General features: G+C 34.3%; 1 long non-coding RNA gene across 1 annotated transcript; it reads left to right on the forward strand.

Moving 5' to 3' along the window:
- Positions 1-19,991: 19,991 nt before the first annotated feature.
- On the forward strand, positions 19,992-21,592 carry LOC128290096 (uncharacterized). The gene is made up of 2 exons (XR_008279738.1): positions 19,992-20,314; positions 21,360-21,592. It is a non-coding gene; the product is annotated as an uncharacterized LOC128290096 (long non-coding RNA).
- Positions 21,593-22,560: the final 968 nt, after the last annotated feature.

The following is a 22,560-nucleotide window of genomic DNA, read 5'->3' on the forward strand; positions in this document are numbered from 1 at the left end:
TATCTCAAAATATAGAACTCCTTTTATTTCTATATTTCTTTTATATGAAAATAGACTCATTAATCTTTAATTTGATATCTCATTCAGTCTCTGATTCAATTTATAATATTTTTGGTGATTTTTCAAAATCACGTCACTGCTACTGTCCAAAACAGTTTTATTGCTAATTCACTCTTTCACACTTTCTTTGTATTAACCTCATTTTAACATACATATCACAAATCATTTTCACCACATTTCATACATCACAAGTATAGGTCCATGATCACAAGGTCACCATAAAATCATCCTCCTGTATAACTTACTTGTTTATAACCTTACCACATCCTGGTCACTTAATGAACACATCATTCACATAACCAAGTTCCTGCACTTATTCATCACAAAACTCACAAAGCAATACATAGAGAGTCTCCCGTTGAACACTTCGGATCAATCCTCGATACTTGGTGGTTTCAGCACATAGCTCCACCCATCATATAGTTTGGCTCTCTTGTACACATGGTGAACACTTAGTACCACCCATGTGACCTAGCCAGTTTATCTCGTAACTCTCTTGTCTACATGGTGTCCTTCACTTGGAACCACGCATGCGACCTAGCTACATATATCCCGTAGCTCTCTTGTCTACATGGTGTACACATAGTATCACCCATGCGACCTAGCTACATCCTAATGTCTTGTAGCTCTCTTGTACACATGATGTGCACTCAGCACTATACATGTGACCTAGCTACATACCATCTGTATCATCCAATCTTTCCGAAGGTTCAACTGGGATTTCTCTCTCTTTTCCAACAATTTCACCAATCAAGTAATTATCCACAAACATATTTCCAATATTTTTATAAAATATCATAATACAAGTAATAGTGATGTATTACTTACATAAAACTTACATCTCATTTAATATCAACGCAATAACATTAAATTACACATTGTCTTATTAAAAATCATATGAACTTACAATTTCCCATAATATCCATAATCATAGAAATCACATTTATGTATGATAATTCAATGCACTTCATGTATGATAATTCAATGCACTTCATGTACCATAGACATATTTTTAAATGAATTCATAAACTTGGCACCATAATCATTTAATTTAACATAATTCAATTAATTCACTAAATTTAACTTTCAAATATAAATTACTGACATTATTGTTGTATTATTATCATACCAACTTACATACTTTCAACACCTCGAAGATCATAGTAAATATATCAATTTTACATTGAAACATGCATAAATTAATGCTTATTATACATATGAACTTACCTTGATATTAAAACGGTCATTTTACCAACTTTCCCAATTTTCAATTTTTCTTTCATTCTAGGTTCAAATCTCGTTTTCCGGGACCTAAAACATCATATTTTACTTATTTAATTAATGTACTATTCAAAACAGTCCTTAACTCAAACTTTGGAAAAATTACAATTTTGCCCTAAACTTTTGCATATTTACACTTTTGCCCCTAGGCTCGGGAATTAAACTTCATCCCTTATTCTTATGTTTTATGACATGATGATCACTTTTCCCTTCTATGGAAACATCAAATTCTCACTCTAACATATACTTATGACTATTAGGTATTTTTACCGATTAAGCCCTTTTGCTCGTTTTCACTTAAAACCGAGTAGCACAAGTTGTCTAACATAACTTAAAACCTCATATTGTATCATAAAACACCAGAATACACAAATTTTACCTATGGGTATTTTTCCAAATATGAACCCTAGGTTGAATTATTGCTAGCATAAGCTAAATCAAGTTACCGAGATTCCAAAAACGTAAAGAACTTGAAAAACGGGATTAGAACGGACTTACAATTGAGCTTGGGAAGCTTGAAAACCATAGACATGGAGTCTCCCTTGGTATACACGTCCATGGTGAAGAAGATGAGCAAACTTGGCTTTTAATTTTGTATTTTAATTCATTTTACCCCTAAATGACCAAAATACCCTTACTACTAAACTTTCCAAAAATTCCATCCATGTCCAATTTTTGTCCATAACTTAGAAATTGGTCAAATTTCTATTTAAGACCTCCTAATTAATATTTCAAATCAATTTCATACTAGAAACTCCTAGAATGGAAGTTTTGCAACTTATTCAATTTAGTCCCTAACTTCGAATTAAGCACTTTATGCATAGAATTTCTTCACGAAATTTTCACACAATCATGAAATCATATCATAGACCTCAAAATAATCATAAAATAATTATTTATATCTCAGATTTTTTGGTCCCGAAACCTCTGTTCCAACTAGACCCAATTTTGGGCTATTACAAGACTTGTTAAGAAATTACAAAACAGTCCCAACAACTTTGCTAAATGGTTGTTCAACTCCCCCCTTGAAAAATGCCTTGGACTAACTATTTTTAACAAAGTCATCTTTCCTATCTATAACGCCCTCAACCTGACCTGATTCATCGGGTCCAGATCTTGGTGTTACTACACATAATACTTAACAAAATCTGTGAAACTGTTGACATACACTCATTACTTTAAACATTTCTCATTATCATTTCATTTAAAGAATTGATATCAAAGAAACTAAAGAAAGTATTTTAGAAATAAAATATTACATTAGACCAATTACAACTCACTACAATACAAACATTTACTAAAATATTGACTCTTAGGGTATGATACTACAATACGTCACTTTTCCACTATATGCATAATAACTCACTTTGGCGCTACCTTGGCGTACTCCTGGCATAGTCCCTCCTAGCGCATTCTCTAACCATATCACCTAAAACAAATAACAAACACTGTAAGTTCAAGAGAACTTAGTAAGTTTTAGTACAAAATATCTAGGGATCCTCTTGGTTTTTTTTTTCTCATATCAAAGGTTTGATTTCATTATTGTTGCGGAAACATATTCATAATCCTGGTCTTGTACTATACGCCAACTATTATACTTAGCATACTAGTTCTCCCTTATTTACCTGATTGACTTATGATCCTTCCAGAACATTTCATAAATTTCCTTTTTCTTTTGAAACAACAAAAGAATTTTTCCAAAGAATATGCCTTTAGGGTCCACTCATACAGACCATCTCTTCATACATACAATTATTTCAGAATGATTGATCACAGATACTATTCACTAGTGAATACATACACACTTGGCAGATACTCACACAGATTTGAATACCATGAGTTTACTAATCAAATCATATTATTGTTTGATACCCTACAAGCTAACTCTGATAATGAACTAAACAGATCATTAGATAAATTCCACACAACTTTATTTCAGAACCCTAGATGCTCAGAAATATGATGACTCTAGTTCTATAATATTTCAAAAGAAGAAATGATACTATTTGGATATAGCGGATACCAGATACTCGGATTTCAGCATTATATAATACAGACGAACTCAAATTGACATCTCTTTTTTTTTTCATAACTATGAACAAGTCTATATTCAACATTAACAGATTACCATGGCGGATACCCTTTTCAACTTATAGATATACACTTCTTTTTCAAGAATTTCTTTTAAAAACTTATTTGATAGCATCACAAATCCAATTTAACCAAATTAATCTTTGGATGTATCATAACCCTATTAGTGCGACATCTATCATAGAATACTAAGAAGTTATCAAGTACTTACCTCAAGAGCGAATAATCCCATTCTACCATACAGACTTAGCAGAATATGCCATAAGGGCCAAACAGAATACAACACAAGGGCAATATACAAAATCACGCATTTACTATCCTAGTAGATTTTCACAGAAGGTGCCATGGGTTTCTCCCTTATGGACTTACACATAAATTCATGTATCGTGATCTGCCTATTTGATCTATGCATTATTGAATGCTACACCATAAACATTCATGCAATCATATATTGCCTTGGTTCTCAACCACTTGGATTTGCATACTTTCATGTATCGTGATCTACTAGTCCAATCTTCATCTTACTAGAGGTGACACTTTGAATGTTTTCATATCATACGATACCATGGGTCTCAACCTCATAGTCTTACACTTGTTTTCATATCATGATTTGCTAGTCTGGTTAGCAATATAACTATCCTACTAGAGCCATCACAGAGGGACATTTTCTCGGCATTCACTTACCTAGATTTGTTCATATTTGGACTGGTTCGTACATCTCATATATCAGACCTTACTTGCATGCTTACCAATCATCATTTTTTTCAAAGAGCTTTATACATATCATCACAGCACACATCTCATCTTTACTATACTCATACTCTTACCAATTAATGTAGACATCATCATCCTCTATATATGTATATGCTTTCACTTGAACAATTCACATAAAAGAGTCAAGGTAGAAACTCACCTACAGTAGTTCTAAGTTCCAAACTCAGACATCTTTCTCGAACTAGTAGCAACAACTATTTAAAGAACATAGATTCACTATTACAACTCTTATACAGACAATTCACTTATCATCTCAATCGCTGACAACTTCATGCATAGCTTTATATGTAAAGCTTTATTGTGCATATCCCATATACTGACTTACTCTTTCAAAACACCTAACATGCAGAGTTGTAATACTTACTCGGACATGGAATGACCATTGATTAAACCAAGAACCTTAGCTTCTAACTTAAGGATGAAAAGATGCCATTCAACTAAAGAAAAAGAATCAGAGAGTAGCATATTCAAGAGAGAAGAACCTTTTTACAGAACCTTTCTCATACATATAAATATGACCCATCTTACATAGTGGAATTTAACAAGTGTCACATATTTTAGAATTTGTCTTTCTTAATGGCCTATAGATTTCGAGAGAAATATAAATGAGAATCCTGCATTATAGATATCAGACCAGTCTATCTAGTTGGTTCCTAACTAGGTTACTTTACAACCTAACTAGCATAATACTTCAGACAAACAAGGTGTATTATACCTTTAGTGTTAACTCATACCATAATTACCTTTTCCCTTAACAAAATATTTCTCTCAAATAGTAGGATAATCTGATATAGAACCTTCACTTACTTATACAATGATTACTATACACCCACACATGTTCGCCAAAAAAAGAAATTGGGCGGATTACACTTCTTCAAACAAATTATTTCACTAGAATATGCCTAAATCTTAGACCCATCAAATTTGGGATGTAACACCCCACACCCGTATTCACAATCAAAATAGGGTTACGAGGTATTACCGATCAATACACATCATTTATCATACCTTTAAGCGTTCATATTCAAATACCATTCAACACAATCACATTGTCCCTTATAAGTCCCTACGATGCCTTAAACATGCTTTAGTAGTGGTTCGGGACTAAACCGATAATGTATAAAGATTTTGGAAACTTATAATTTTTTATTAATACAGGGGTCACACGCCCGTGTGAACCAGCCGTGTGCCTCACACGGCTCCAGACACGCCCGTGTCTCAGGCTGTGTGAAAATTAGGCATACATACTGACTTGGGTCACACGGCCAAACACACGCCTGTGTGTCTAGCCCGTGTGCCCTTCGAAGTGGCCACACAATCCTGTGTGCCAGGCCGCGTACTAGGTCATGCCAATCCTGTAGGGTATACTGACTTATGCAACACGGCCAAGTCACATGCCCGTGTGCTAGGTATACTGAATTATTTGACGTTTGGGGTATTGACTTTTTAGGTCTATTTCCTTCTTCTTATTGTAATGAATATATCCTAGTGGCTGTGGACTATGTATCCAAATGGGTAGAAGTCGAGGCATATCCGAAGAATGATGCCAAAATACCCATGTGATTCCTACATAAGCACATAATTAGCGATGAAAGATCTCATTTTGTGAATAAGTGGCTTAAGTGGTTGCTTGACAAGTACGGTGTAAAACATAAGGTGACTACTACTTATCATCCGTAGAAAAATGTGTAGGCTAAGCTGGCGAATCGAGAAATCAAAAGGATACTTAACAAGGTGGTCCGACAAAATAAAAAAGATTAGTGCCTGAGGGTTGATGATTTTCTGTGAGCCTATTGGACATCTTTGAAAACACTTTTAGGGATGACTCTTTTATCGATTGGTCTTCGAAAAAGCTTGTCATCTACCCTTAGATTTTGAATATAGAGCTCATTAGGCTCTAAAACAACATAACCTAGATTTGAAACAAGATGGTGAAAGAAGGATGCTACAGCTCGATGAGCTCGAAGAATTTAGGTTGTTCTCTTATGAGAATACCAGAATCTTTAAAGAAAAACCAAAAGATGGCATGAAAAATGTATACAACCTCGAAAATTTAAAGCCGAGCAAAGGGTCCTATTATTCAATTTGAGACTGAAGTTATTTCCCGAAAAATTTAAGTCTCGATGGTCCCGACCATTCACCATCCAGCAAGTTTATCCATACGGAGCGGTCGAATTATAGGATGGTAAAGGAGGTAAGTTCAAGGTCAATGACCAAAGGCTTAAACACTATTGAATAGTTGAGATTAGCGGAAAAACACCTGGCTCACTTTGTTGGACCCATAATTTTCTTTTTATTTGTAATAATTTGTAACACCCCGAACCCGAGACCATCGCCGGTGTCGGACACGAGGGGTTAACAAGCCAAATCCACATATTTCGCCCACCAATTGACATTTCCAGTCAGGCTGGAAAACTGCGTCACCGTCGCCTTAAAAATCATATCTCGAGTTTCAAAACTCGGAAACTGGTTTCGTAAATTTTTCCTGAATTTAGACTCATATATCCATCCATGGATTTATTTCTAGAATTTTTGGTCGGGCCAATTGGTACAGTTTATTAGTTAAAGTCACCTATGTTACAGGGATCGACTGCTCTGAACTCCGCGCGTTACAACTTGAATATCTCTCTGTACAGGGCTTTAATACTGGTGCCGTTTGTTTCTAATGAAACTAGACTCAAAATGGAATCTGTACATATAAGGCATGACTCCTAATTCTTTCTGGATAATTTATAGTAAATTTTTAAAGTTACGAAAGGGGACCCAGAAACCGTTCTGGCCCTGTCTTACAATAGCTTTAATATCTCTTAACATGTGACTCCTATGACCGTTTCGTTTCTTCCATATGAAAGTAGACTCATCAAGGTTCATTTACATAGCTTATTCACTATTTAATACCATTCCTACAAATTTTTGTGATTTTTCACATTCACGTCACTGCAGCTGGCAGTATCTATTTTTTAAGGTAGGTCTTACCTATTTTGTAGTCTCCATGAACCAACTAGTCTTGCCATACATAGGTTCACATATGATCATTTTAACCATACCAATCGCTGATCATGTGACCAACACTCCCATTTCCAATCCATAATCACATCATGACACCATATATATATATATACAAACCGCAAATAGTCTAAGTTCAGTACTTCACTTTTACGAGCCATTTTCGCATGGCCGTACACATATACATCACAACATATTTGAACCAACAAGGGTAGTCCTATACATGCCATTTCAAAGTTCAACCAAAATTTATACCAAAATGGAGGCTTTGATAGTGTAGATGACTTCGACTTTAATGATCCCGAATCCGATTGCTATCGAGCAAAATCTAATAAACAGAGAGCCAAAGCAACGGGGTAAGCATTTTTATGCTTAGTAAGTCTCAAGGAATAAAATCAGCTTTAATTAAAGCAATACATTCACATAGCCAAATACATCATTTCATTAATACACATTCACATAATCATTCTTACTTCACACTTCATCATTTTATACTTTCACAAGGTATCAACCAATTCAATAGCTGAAATTCGTTAGTCGATTGAGCGAATGTTGCTCAAGCATGTCGACTTTTCCAATGCACATATAATCATACCTTATTCTTTGGGCTTTTCGAGCGTACTAATGGAATTTATTACAGCAGCCAACACTCACCTTCAGCCCAAGCTTCTTGAATACAACCGGATATAACCACGTGCACGAATGCCTTGGTCTTAGCCGGATAGAACGACTTCGCACGAATGCCTTGGTCTTAGCCGGATGTAGCCACTAGCACAATTGCCTTGGTCTTAACCGGATATAATTTCCAGCATAAATGTCGTCGGGACTTAGCCGGATATCATTCAATTGCTCATGCACACATACATCAATAATCATTAGACATTCATGTTTCATTTTCGTTACTAAGGCTCAAACACAAATGTAATCACTAGCATAATCGCCTTGGGACTTAGCCGGGTATCATTCAAATACTCATACACACATAAATCAATAATCATTACACATCCATATTTCATTTCACATAATTCAAGTAGGGTCACTTCTTGAGGACTTACCTCGGATGTTGTCGAGCGGCTTTTACGGCTATTCGATCACTTTTCCTTCCCTTGTCCAATTGTGGCCCTCTAAGCTCTTGAGCTAATTCAAACAAATTCAATTTATTAAAACCTCATTATGCTAGCTTATGGCGAATATGACAAGGAGTTTAAATGGTCATATGGCCACCCTTTAGCTTGAATACACAATGGTCATGCACATTTTATACTACATCAAGCAATTCAATACAATTCATTCAAGCATCAAGGAAAAGCTAAGGCCATCAATAGGCTACCTAAGGCCGAATATACTTAGTCATACTTGCACCAATTCAACAATAAATTCCAAGATTTCCACATCATATGTGTACTAGGCCGAATGTACTTGCAATTTCACAAGCATTCTTCAACATTTTCTTCTTTAAACAAACATATTCATCACTTACTTCATAACCAAAACATCATGTGCAAACATATATATACATATATGTGCATGGTCGAATTTCAAGGTGTCCTTAGCCATCCAAAACACAAATTTCAACTAACATGCAAGAAGCATGAACCATGCTCATGAATGCATCATGGCCGAATACATCACAATCATGCCCCTTTCAACTTCAATCATGGTTAAACAAAAAGAAAACTCAATGTCTTACTCAAGATGGCTACAAAGAAATTTCAAGAGTAGACAATCCATCATTGCATGCATCATCATCAAGCTTCACACTTAGCATGCAATGGCTTTATCACAATATCAACTTTGACCAAATACCACTTCCATGGCATAACAAGGATTTGAACCATGGCTAACATGAACATCAAGTTGGCAACTAAAACATGCATGAATCTCATGACACAACCTCATACATACCTTAATCTTGGTGCAAGTTTAGCCAAATCTCCTTCTAGATCTCTTCTAAACAAATAAAATGAAGCAAAAATCTCTTCTTCCCTTAGTATTTTCGGCCAAAAGGAGAGAACAAGGATGAACAAAAATTTTTGTTTTCCTTCTTAGTTACACGGCAATGGGGGAATGCTACACTCTCACACATTTTTTTTTGTTTCTCTTCCCACATCTAATTATTAATCATTTCTTTCATGCTCCATTAACAAAACATGTTTCAACATGTTTTCTTTGCCCATAACCCATGTCATGGCCGGCCACCACCTATAAAAGGGGGAATTTGACATGCAAGTCCATTATTTTCCATGCATGCTTTAATTAGTCATCACACATTTCCCTATCGTACTTTCAAAGTTCACTACTAAGTCCTTTCTAGTGGAATTCACCTTTATAACACTAAATCAATCATCAAAAAAATGTCATACATGAGCATACACATATTATAGGCATCAAAATAAATTTTAAATTATTTTTATGCCTCGGTTTTGTGGTCCCGAAACCACATTCCGACTAGGGTCAATTTTGGGCTGTCACATAATTGACTTAGGAAATATTTTTCTTAGACCATTATATTAGATAAAAATCTGTCAAGAAGAATGGGTTTTAAGCGGGACCATCTGTGACTCCTTCAATCTTTCTTGAAAACTAATTCTAATGTAATTTCTTGAAAAAAATATTTTCTAAGTAGTAAAATAAATTTTAATTTGCAAAATAAAGGTCAATTTGGCTCATGTTTTTATTTTTATGTTATTTGGTTTATTTGCAGTATAGGTACTTTACTTATTGATTTTATTATTTTTAAATAAATGGTTGTCATTTTTGTAAATATTCTATGCACTAAAAATAAGTTTTTTATATATGTATCTTTTATATTATTTTAATTTATCTTTTGCAAAATAAAAGGACTTTGTTTTATTCAAAACTAATCCCCTTATTTTTAGTGTTTTATTCTCCCGGGTTAACTGTTTACTTGTTTTAGTAGGATTCTGCTTCAACAAAATTCACCTGAACTCACCCCTATATATACACTCATTTTCAACACCCTAACAAATCATAAACCATCAGCCTTCTTCTTTTCTAAATCCCTTTGTCGCCACCCTCTCTCTTCTCTCCTCAATATTTTTTTCTTCTCAACTCGAAAACCACCCTTAAGCTGCCACAATTACTACCGCAAGCCACATAATTATCAATCCAAACCATCGCATCCTTAGCCACCAAGCGCCACATTCCAACGACCACCTAACCGTCACCCTAAGCCACCCAAATGCCGATCCCCTTAACCATTGAGCTATCGCACCTAGCCAAAATTTTTACCAATTTTCCATAATTTTTATTTTACACTCCGAAGACGTCTTATACTAGAAAGGGAAGTACATCTCAAACCACTGAATCCTGAGATCGATTCCATAGAAAAGAAATAATGTACAGGTTCAAATCAATTTTCAAAAAGTAACCGATACTTCCAGACAAAGGATTCTACTTAGAAAATATTGATCTGGCGACATTGTTGTCAAAAAATTTGGAAAATTGTCAATGCATTAAAGTGAAATATGTTCTGTACGAAACGACCACTTTATGATGTTGAATTAATTTAGGAATTTTACTCGAATTTGACTTCGTCCACCAAAACAGAAGTTCCTATTCAAGGAAAAAAAGTATCATTCGCACCTCAAGGTATAAATGGTTTTTTCACTTACCCAATATAGAGGATAATGATTATTCTGTTGTGTTGAAAAATGTTTATTGGGATTTACTTCAAGAAGTGCTGATAGTAGTCACGATTCCTGGATCTAAATTAAGAAATACGACAGTCACACTTGCCGAAGAGAGTTTTTGAACCTAACAGCAAAGGTATGGTTTTATTTCATACGATTCAGTTTTATGTCTGTCTCACACAATTCCACTATCACAACGGAACAATTGTTATATGTAATCATGAGATAAAGGTCTATTAATGTGGGAAAGTTCATCTACAAAAAAAATGAGATTGTGCTGCTAAGCGGGATGGTTATTCTCACTTTCCATCATTATTCACATTGTTATGCCTACAATCTTACATCCTTCCAAAGGTAGATCTCAAAGCAAGAAACCACCAAGGCCATATCACAGAAAATTATGTTTTTAGAATAGTTGGTGGTATTTCTAGGAAAAAGCAATCAGTTGATGAACCATCCGATATAGAACCACCCAATCATCTAGTTGAGCCAAAATCAACCACTTATCCAAATTTCATGACACCCACTAGACTTATTATCCCCGAATGGACTGAACCAACACCATCCAAAGTTGTTGCACAATCGAGCAAACTAAAATTATGATCATGCTACAACACATGAATCAACAACAGAAAGCTTATTGGATATATGCTAAATGTAACAGCCCATTTTTCAGTGAAATCGGAACAGTAGTTTCGGGACCACAAATCTGACCCAAAAATAAAGTTTAATTTTATTTTATTATATGGTCCGTATTATGATAGGCATGTCATGTGAAAATTTTGATACGAAAATTTTATCAATTAAGTGTTTAATTACGGGAAGGACTAAATCGCATAAAATGCAAAAGTTGAATTCTAGTAGCTAGAAGGATCAAATAGCTATGGAATTCAAAACTTAAGGTCCTTATATGGTAATTATACCATTAATAAAAAGTTAGTAGATATTTTTGGATGATTCACCCATGGAAAATTAGAAAAAGGCTAGGGACTAAATTGGAAACCAAAATTATTAAAGATGATAAATTAATTAAATAGAAATAAAAATCATTTTTATCATCTTCTTCCCCAAAATAATACATGGAAACCCTAGGAGAGAGACAAGAAACTTTCTTGGCCAAATTGGGTAAGTCTTCTTGTCCCGTTTTTAGTAATTTTGATATTTTTGAAATCGAGATAGCTTAATCTATCTATTTGGGGGATCAATTTGAGAAGTTATCAAAGTATGGAAAATGATTCATGGATATATATGCTGAAAATTTGAAATTTATGGTAGAAAATGAAAGGTTGTTGATAGATAAACAACTTTTACAAAGTGATTTTTGATGAAAACATGATTTAGGGACTAAAATGCAAAGTGGTGAAAATTGATGAAAAATTCTGAAATTTATAGAATATATGTGCTTTAAATTCTATGTTGAAATTTCAGTTAGGCTTGGAATAGGGAGTAAATCGCATAAACTTCATTTTCCGAGCTTAAGAACGAAATTAGAATTTATAGAAAAGTTAGGGGCAAAATGGTAATTTTGCCTAGGATGTAAATTGAGTCCACATGAATGTGAAATGTGATAAATTAACGTTAAATTTACTCGTATAAATCCGGATGGACCAAATTCGGACTTAGAACGAGGAAAAGAGGAAAATGTCAGATTAATAGATTTATGTACACGAACATTTCTCGAGGTAAGTTCATGTAACTAAATTGTATATGTTTTTATGCTTGAATTAAATATTGTGTTTGTGAATTTTATAAATTTCATTTATGTAAAATGATCACATACTCGTTAATGCCCGATAAATGAAAGTGTTCGATCAGTTATAATGCCCGACAAATGATAAATGATAAAAATGTAAATTTTATGCTTGAGTTGAATGTGAACATTTGAATTGGATGAATAGATGAGATTGACCACATGCTTGATAATGCTTGAAAAATGCTAAATTCTGTTTGAATAAATGGAAAATTCGATGGATATGTGATTTCCCGAAATGAATGAGGTCTTGCATTTGTTGCTGACATGATTTAGCTCAGACGAGTAATCCTATTGACCTCATTACAAAAAGGATTTAGCCTAGACGGTTAGTCCTGATATAAGTCCTCTCGAGCATATGTTATGGATTAGGTTTAGCCCGGATGGGTAATCCAAATCAAGCTCCTTAGAGCATATGTCATAGAAAGGATTTAGCCTGGACTGGTAATCCTGTTGTATATATGCGTGGCTCGAGAGTGTATTCTCTGAAATAGTACCTTATAAGTATAGCTGAGCATGAATTGACAGATTCTGATTTGTACACCTTGGGTGTACTACATCTGTATCCATCGATGTTCCGAACAAATTCAACGAGTAAAAATCTTGACATGAAAGGACATGAATAAGAAATAAGTTATTACACTTAGTTGTCTAAAATCCATGAAAATGATGCTACATGAAAATTGACATATGAAAACATGAGATGATGATATTTGTACATGTGATTCTTTTGATGAGTATGTTCATCCTCGGTTATAGACTTGTACACTTTAAGTGTACTACTACTCGTGTGACATTGCTATTTCGAGTAAAATGTGTAAAGTTTTGTTATGAAATAATCTGAACTCGAGATGTGTTATATGAAAATATACTTGAGATATAGTAATGTGAATTAAACATGTTGTGGAAAGCATATGTGCATGGAAACTTGATCGTTATTGAGCCCATACATGTTTTTGATGTTATTATGGAATATATGACTAACAAGGGTAATAAGGATATGTGTAGGGCTTGAGGTCAAATTGAATGATTGTGCCTTACATAGTTACCTCAAAATAGAATAAATGGTAAGTTAAGTACCATGTTATACGAACTTGCTAAGCATTTTATGCTTACTTAGTTTTAGTTCCCTGTTTTATAGTAAATCGGAAGCTCGTTGAATTGGAAGCTTGGCAGAGATTGCTCACACTATCCATCGGCCCATATTGGTACAATATGGTAAATCAATTATGGTTGTAATGGCATGTATAGGATGTATTGGTCATATTGGCATGTAAATGTAAATGATGTTTGTAATCTAGCCATTGGAATAGCTAGTATTGGTTTGTTTTAATATACTTGTAATGTCAAACTATGGTAGCTACATATATGTTCAGTAGTTGATCAAATTATGTCTTACTTGAGAACTTAACTAAGGTAAGATTATAGACATGTATGCATGAAATGATAAATGATGGAATTTACTTGATTTGAATGCTTGAAATGGTTGGTATTTGGATGTGTGATTCAAGTGCAGGTTATAGGTGTGATTTTGGGTGAGAAATAAAGCTAGGAATAGTTTTATTTTGTCCACATGGGCGTGTGTCTAGACTGTGTGTGACACACGGCAAAATACATGGGTGTGTAGTTAGGCTGTGTGTCCTCTGCACCTTAAATTCGAGAAACAAAATGCTCAAAATTGAGCACACGGGCAGAGACACGAGCGTTTGTCTCTATTGTCCCCTGCACCTAATTTTGAATTGAATTAATTAACCACACGGCCTAGTACACGGGTGTTTGGCATGGCTGTGTGCGCAATTTAGAGAGTTACACAGGGTCGAACATGACCTCCAGCACGGGCATGTCCTAGGGTCACACGGAAGTGTCCCTTGGACCAAACGGGTGTGTGAGCCCTGCATCTTGGAAAATTTTTGAAATTTCGTAAAAAATTCTTAGAGGTTTTGATTCAGTGCTGACTCGATTCTAATGCTCGTATTGGACCTCGAGGGTCCATTTAAGGGATGTTACGAATGATTTCGAAATTTGAATAGTAACTTGCATGATTTATCTGTAAATTTTTTTAAAAGTTTCGGTAATGCTCTGAAACCCTGTTCTGATGACGGATATGGGTTAGAGGTGTTACACTAAATGTAACATCTTGATTTTAGGGTTTTTCGCGATTCTCGATATTTTGGTAAAGTTTTTTTAAAATTTGGTATTTGGTTGTGGAATTCATAATTTGAGTAGGTAAATGGGCTTATGGAAGGCCCATGTGCTGGCCAAAACCCGGTTGAATTTTTGAATTTTGGACTTAAGAGGTTAGGGGCTTTGGATAGGTAGTCTTATTAAAATTTGTGGGTGAAATGTAACACAAAAGATCCTCTGGTAAAGTGGCTAAGTGATGCCACTAGGGAGCTATAAAGGTGGCGTGTAAGTGTTGAGGGAAGACCTAGGTTCCATTCCCTGTGATGGCAAAGAAAATAATGTTATTTTTATGCTTGTGCATGTTAGAGTTTAAAGCTGGATGGAACTCCGTGGGAGAGAGTTTGAATCAGTCAAATGCATGAATTAAGGAGGGATAAGGGGAGAGATTTTAGGGATTTGAGAGGAGGATAGAGCTTAGCCGAATTGAGGGGATTAGAGAGGGGATTTCGGCAAAGGGGTTTTAGTTAGGGATTTTCGGCAATAGGAATTAGGGTGTGTCGTTTTCTCCTTTTGGTGTAGTCTTTTTTCTCCTTTTGGTGTAGTCTTTTTTCTCTATTTTCTTTTCCAGCCGAATCTACCTTCCTCCCATTCATCTTTTCTTTTTTCTTTTCCAAGACCAGCCCACTACTCCCCTTCATTCACCTATTTTTTTTCTTACCACCACTACTGCTGAAATACCGCAAAAGCCGAAATCTGTGAAGCTAGGTGGTCACGATTTCTTGTTGACCAGCAAACTTCTTTTTCTTTTCACTTTTTAGTGGCCAATTCCCTTATCTTCTAGGCGTAAATGGATTCAAGAAGAGAGATTGTGGTAAGTGCTCGAACTCTAAACGATTCCTATAGTAACTGTTGACAAAAGCCGAAACCTCTATAGTTTAGGGGATGGCCGAATGTGGGTATAGGCTCTATTGGGTTTTTCTTTTAATTTTTTTATGGTTTGTTTAGTGGAGGAGCAGCAAGGCGTAGGGTCGACTTGGATTAGTTTGGATAGGGTCGACTTGGATTAGTTTGGATCATCGGAGTGGCTAGAGCTAGTCATCAATTTCGGCAAAGGTAAGGTTCTTAAGGCCATTATGGAGGGTGGCCGAATGTGTAAGTGTTGATATTAGATGGTTCTCTATTTGGTTCAATTATTGACGGTTGATTATAGGAGAAATCGTGTAGGAGATCTCGTCGAGGAATATCGCAAAACAGGTGTGTAACGAACCCTTTTTCATAGCTTAAAATGATAAATGCCGAAAAGCTGAAATGCCGAAATTCTGGCATTTCGAGGACTTGTGAGCAAGAGAACGCTCATTGGTTAGTTAGATTAGCCGGGTTGATGATCGGGAAAGTCGGAAAAGGTAAGGGCATGATTTTGGCATTCACGGTAAGTTGGGCCTTGAGGGGCTGGAATTGGGCCCAATGGGCTTTCGGGCCCATTTGGGTAAAATTGGTAGAAAATTAAAACCTGTTAAATTAATCATTAAGACGGGTAACAACATTATGGAATTTAGGCTAAATGGGCCTAGATGACAAAATCGGCTAAGTAGGGCCCATTAGGGGTTTTTGGCCCAATAACTCGGTTTCGCTAAAAATGGGTCAGAATCGCTGTTTAAAACATAAGAATGGTTAGTAACTAATAATGAACATGGAAAACCCTAATATTTGGTAAATTTATGAAATTACCTTTATAATATGAAAATGATTGTTTTGCCTCTAGGTAAAAATGACCATTATACCCCTAGGGTTTAATTATAAATTTGATACGTGGGATATGATATACATGATTGATATTATATGCACATGACATGTATAATATGCACATGATATGTATGGAATGCACATGATGTAATCATAAATGCATTGGGTTGGGTTTTTATATGGATGGAGGAAGTGCAAAAGGGCTATGCCCCAGTTTATTGAAAAGGGCTTATGCCCCAGTTTATTGAAAAGGGCTTATGCCCCAGTTTACCGAAAAGGGCTTTGCCCCAGTTATTAAAAGAGGCTAGGCCTCCAGATGTATGATAAAGCAACTATGCTGCCAGTGGTGTGTTGGTTGGGTGGGTTGAGTTATTCCCCACATGGTGTGTTGGTTGGTACGAGTGGAGAGTAGCGGATGGTGGGTCGAGTAGTCTCCCCAATTGGGCTTGCATTCATTCTTTCATTGACATTACTCGTGATAATGAAATGGGCCTACGGGCCATACCGATTACAGTAAAGGCTTCGACCTAGTGTTATGAAATATGAAATATGAAAAGGCTTGACCAAGATATGTTGAGATTGGATTTGGGCTTAGGCCTAGCGGTGATATTGTTTTGGGCTCGAAGGGGCTTGTTGCACTGAGTTTCCAAACTCACCCCCTTTCCTTAACCTTGTAGGTGAGCCTTGATTTGGGGACTTGGAGCCGGAGGGGATTCAGAGTGGCCACGGTGATTGCCTTTGGGCTTTTGAATAAGTGTTTGGTTTTCATTAAGTTTTCTTTATTTATTATTTATTTTTGGGTTGTAATAAGCCCATTTTGACTTGATTTTCTTTCTTTTCTGGGATTATTTTATTTTTAATAACTTTAATCTGTTTGTTAATAAATGGGCTAGACTTAGGATGTGTTTTCAAAATGATAATTGTTTTCAAAATAACACCACGCCACAATTATCCGATTGATCAGCGATTTCAACTTAAATAAATTACAACTCGATTTAACCAAGTGTGGCAATGGTTGTGGGCATGTCTAGGATTAGATCCATTCGAAGAGCTTGGTACTTAGCGACCTTCATGGCTCACCTCCTCATTACAGATTCCTACGGTGCCCACTTCCATTCACTTTGTTAGCTTAACAAAAGTCGGTTTTTAAAGCACTAAAATGAAACATGGATTTTTAACTTCAAGGTGGCACGTCAGATTCGGCCATAACGTCTGGGCCGGGTTTGGGGTGTTACACTAAAATCCGAGACGATTCAATAAATGGTGCATTTAGAAAACTCACACGTAACCCATTTGATTTTGTGTATGAATTTCTAGATTTTGTCTTTGTTCCATAAATGCAAATTCGGATATCAAGCGAGACGAATTCATCCCTCCGAAAAGAAAAGTGAGTGCACAAAGGGTCGTGGGAAAGTGGAAACAATTTCAGAAATGAGAATTCTACCAAATAAGTAAAATGGGGTTTCCTATTTTCTTTTCTTTTTAGGACATGTTAGGTTTAATTATTTATTTCTTTTTAATTTCTTTTTTCTGTATAATAAGAATTTAAGTTGCAAATCAATTTTTTAATCCATGAAAATAAGAAGTGTGGTAATGATTATGTGCATGTCTAGGATTGAATTTGTAAAGGAAAGGCTTGGTACTTAAGCAGTCAAATTTGACTCACCTCCCTTTCTTGAAATACTACCTAGTGCACAGTATCTATTCACTTCTTTATTTTTGTCCCTTCTAATTTATGTTTTCAACAAAAGGACATTATTTCTCTTTAAGTGGGGGGACCGGAAACTAAAATTTTTGGGATTTTTGACGAAAAGTGAATTCTTTCCATCAAGTTGTGCTTAAGTAGAATATTTCTCAAAAATTTAATTTTTTGCTTAACTATGTTATCTTTAGTATGTATAAAACTCTTTTATTTCAATTATTTTTATGTTAGCTGAATTATGTCAAAAATTCTTAACTTAGTAATTTTGTATAAGTTAACCCATGAAATTTTAATTTCGTAGAAAAATTAAGTATGCATGAAGATTTAAGTCTTTAGAATTGACTTAGAAACTTCCTTGAGGCAAAATTCTAGTAGGCATGGTAATTTGAAAATGATTTAGGCAAATTTTTGTTTGGACTGTTTGAGCCTTTCAACTCAACCTTAGTAATAATTATCCCTTGAAATCTTATTTTGAGCTATATGGGCTGATTTTCTTCTAAAGCCCTATATTAATAAGTTATCCTTCCTTTCATATTTATCTCTACTTGTACCAAATCTTTGACTCAATGCATCTAGATTATTTTTGTGAATAACTTTGGGAGAGTTAGAGAGAATACTGGAATGCTCAAAATGTTGAATCATATGCTTAAATAAAGCAACAGTGATGCTTAGGAAATAGTTGTTGAAAAAGATGTACAGATGAGCATGAGTACTTAAACACAACAAGATTGGTGTTCTTAAGGATAGTTGTACTTTGAAGGTCTGAGATAAGCAGAGTCTAAGATATTAGCCTAAAAATTATCCATCTCATTTCCATACCTTAACCCTAATCTTATTACAATGTTATGAAAGACATTGATTTAGATTACTATGCTGACTACATTAATGGAGAGGAAGTACTGAGCTCAATATATGAAGGCACAAATTAAATTTAGGAATTGTTGCTTAGTTTAATCGAAGGAAAAAAAATTTAATTGGAAAGTTCTTATCACACATTTGTTAAGGGAATGTATTTAGTACATATTTCTATTAGCATATTAACATTTGGAATAACTGAGTGATATATGTACTAAAGTTGTATGTTTTCAAATCTTCTATTTCTAAGCATAATTTTGTTGAACACATGACTATGGGAAAGATTTGATTTCATTTGAAGGGATTTTTTTTTTTTGCAAAAATGGTTCTTCGAGATTTAATTTAAGTTAGAATTACTCGAGACGAGCAATGAATTAAGTTTGGGGGGTAATAACTCTAAATTATATAGATTTTTTATCACCTTTTGACTAGCAATTCGTGCAAGTTCTGAATACTTTATAATGAATTTTGTAATTTTATTGAAAAATTACTTAAATGGAAACAAATTAAAGATAAATTTACATTTTTTTTAATTTACATGCTAAATTGACATAATTTTACCTATTTGACACAATTTTGTGCTATATGAGGAAAATTAGTCTCAAAGCTTACATGCTCAATACTCGATGCTTTAGCAATCTTCTGTAACAAAAGCCACGCAAAGGAGGACTGATAATTAATCAACTATGGACGTCCAAAATTAATTAGAATTATGGATAATGGAAAGACTTGACCCATCTTGGAAATTGAATCAGTGAATTAGTCAAGCTTGTTGCTTAATTTTGAAGACAAATCGTCCATTTATGGAGGAAAGAGCCCAAATTCAACTACAAGTAGTCCAACCGTCCATTTCATATTTAATTTAGGTCCTTAGACTTGTTAAAAAAATTACAAAATAGCCCCAACAACTTTGCTAAGTGACCATTCAACTCCTCTCATGAAAAATACCTTGGGCTAGCTATTTTTAACAAAGTCATCCTTCCTTTTCCTTTTCTCAAGGTGGTCGGCCATAGGAAAGGGGATTGGATTGCTATTTTTAGCAAATACTACCCCTCACTCCCTCATTCATTCATCTCTCTCTTTTTTATCTCTATTTGCTTTCATTTCCCATTTTCTCATTTTTCAAGTGAGTTCTGCAAGGATTTGAAAGCAGCTGATTCGGACATTGGAAGAGCATTTTGGCTTGATTGCTATGGCAAGGAGTGAAGCACAAAGGAGGAGCAAGGAAGTTGTGCCATGGAGAACCACCGGAAACGGCTTTGCATTTCTTTCCCTGTACTCTTTTAGTTTCTTGTTATTCAATTTAAGAAACGTGTTTGCAACTAAATTTTATGTTTTTAATTTAATTATGGTTGCTTAATTCCTTCGATGTTAGAATAATTTAATTTCCATAGCTTAGATTATTTATGTTGTTAGTGATGTTATGTGCCTCAACTTTTTATGCATTCAGATAAAATTATGACTATGTTATTCATGCATTATAAATGTGCGGAATGTAACTGAATTAATTATTAAATCCTAACCAGACTGTAATTAATTAACACACTATCTGAATGGTGCATGTTTCATCTATATTTGAGAGAATTAAATTAAATTTTGTAATAATTTGAGAGAACCTTATTACCTTGCATAATTCTAGGATTCATGTGATTAAACTGATTTAGTATATAAATATTATTGTTTCCTTGCATAAATCTATTTTTCTACTTATTAATTTATTAAGTTGTTGTCATAGACATATGCTATACTTAATAATTTATTAAGTTGAATCTTTAAACAATGTCTGAAACGGTAACCTTGAAGTCGTAATAAACATAGACATATGCAAACAAGAGGTTAAACTTCAAACTTCAAGAGAAGCTAAAGTACTCATAATTAAAATATGATTAATAAATACAGAGTTGCCATGGAAATTTCCGTAACATCATTATTAGTATTTAAATATTTCTAAGTTAGGAAGGAGAATTATTCTGACACATGAATGCTATTGAGATGTCTCTAAAAGACTTGCATACTATTTCCTTCATTTATTTAATTTAATTTTAAGCATCTTTAGGTTAGTTTAATTTAATAAAATCTATCACTTAAATTTATTTTCATCATAGACCAATTTGATAGTAATTAATTTTGAAATACTTGATTCACATAGAAAGTCCCCATAGAGACGATACTCGATATACTTATCGCTTTATTACTTGTGAACAATAGTATGTACTTGCACATCAATCAAAACATTTCGAGACAAGTTTTTTACCTCATTCATTCATCTTTCTCTCTTTTCTCTTTTTTCTTTCCTTTCTCATTTTCCTATTTTTTCAAGTGAATTGTGCAAGGATTTGAGAGCAGCCCATTCAGCCATTGGAGGAGCATTTTGGCTTGATTCCTATGGCAAGGAGTGAAGCACAAAGGAGGGGAAATGAAGTTGTGCCACGGAGAACCACCAAAAATGGCTTTGCATTTTTTTCCCTTTGCTCTTTTGATTTCTTGTTGTTGAATTTAAGAAACATGTTTGCAACTAAAGTTTATGTTTTTAATTTAATTATGGTTGCTTAATTCCTTCGATGTTAGAATAATTTAATTTCCATAACTTAGATTTTTTATGTTGTAAGTGATGTTGTAACAGCCCGTTTTTAGGATTAACTGGAACAGTGGTTTCGGGGTCACCAAACCCGACGAGTAGGTTTGTAAATATTATATTTAATATTTACGAGTTAATTGTGATTTTTAAAAATATTTTTGATATTGTGATATTTGTTTTATAAGTGATTTATTAAGTTCAAGTGGTATGACCCTAAGGTCAAGTGGGTTTAGGAAATGAGGTATCGGGACCTCATTTCTATAATTGAGTCGTAAATATTTTTATAAATATTTACAAAGTGGCAAAAGATGGTATTAAAGTTTCGTTTAAAAATTTTAGTGTTTGGAGGTCAATTGATAAAAAAATGGTTTAATCGCGTAAAATGGAAAATTTAAGGGTTAATGTATAAGGGCCAATTTATGATTGTTTTTATATTATGGAATATTAAGGTTGCAATTTGGCCATAAATAGGAATTGGTGGCCGACCAATATGCATGGATTAATGACTTGAATTGTTTGTTATATTTTATGGCATTATGGTATACCTTAATATATGTTAATATATTATATTTAATAAAAGATGAAAGTGTTCATCTTTCATTTATTTTATTTGGCGAAACTAAGAGAAAGAAAAGAAAGTTTCAGCTTTGATATTTTCGGTCCTTGCATGTTCAATTAGGTAAGTGATTTGAGTTTGGTTTTGTTAATTTTACACTTTTGAGATAGTTGCTTTGAATACTATAAAGCCCATGCTTGAAATTTTGAAATTGATGATATATTCATGAAGTGTCATTGTTAATAGTTTGATAAAATTTACGTTTGATGTGAGAAAATAAAATAAATGTGATAGATTAACATTTTGGTATTGGGATTTTTGGTAATTTTGAGCATTTAGGGTTAAATTGAAAAAAAATACTAAATTGAAGGACTAGATTGTGAAATT

Source organism: Gossypium arboreum, chromosome 3 (genome assembly GCF_025698485.1).
Source record: "Gossypium arboreum isolate Shixiya-1 chromosome 3, ASM2569848v2, whole genome shotgun sequence".
In the NCBI taxonomy this organism is placed as follows: Eukaryota; Viridiplantae; Streptophyta; class Magnoliopsida; order Malvales; family Malvaceae; genus Gossypium; species Gossypium arboreum.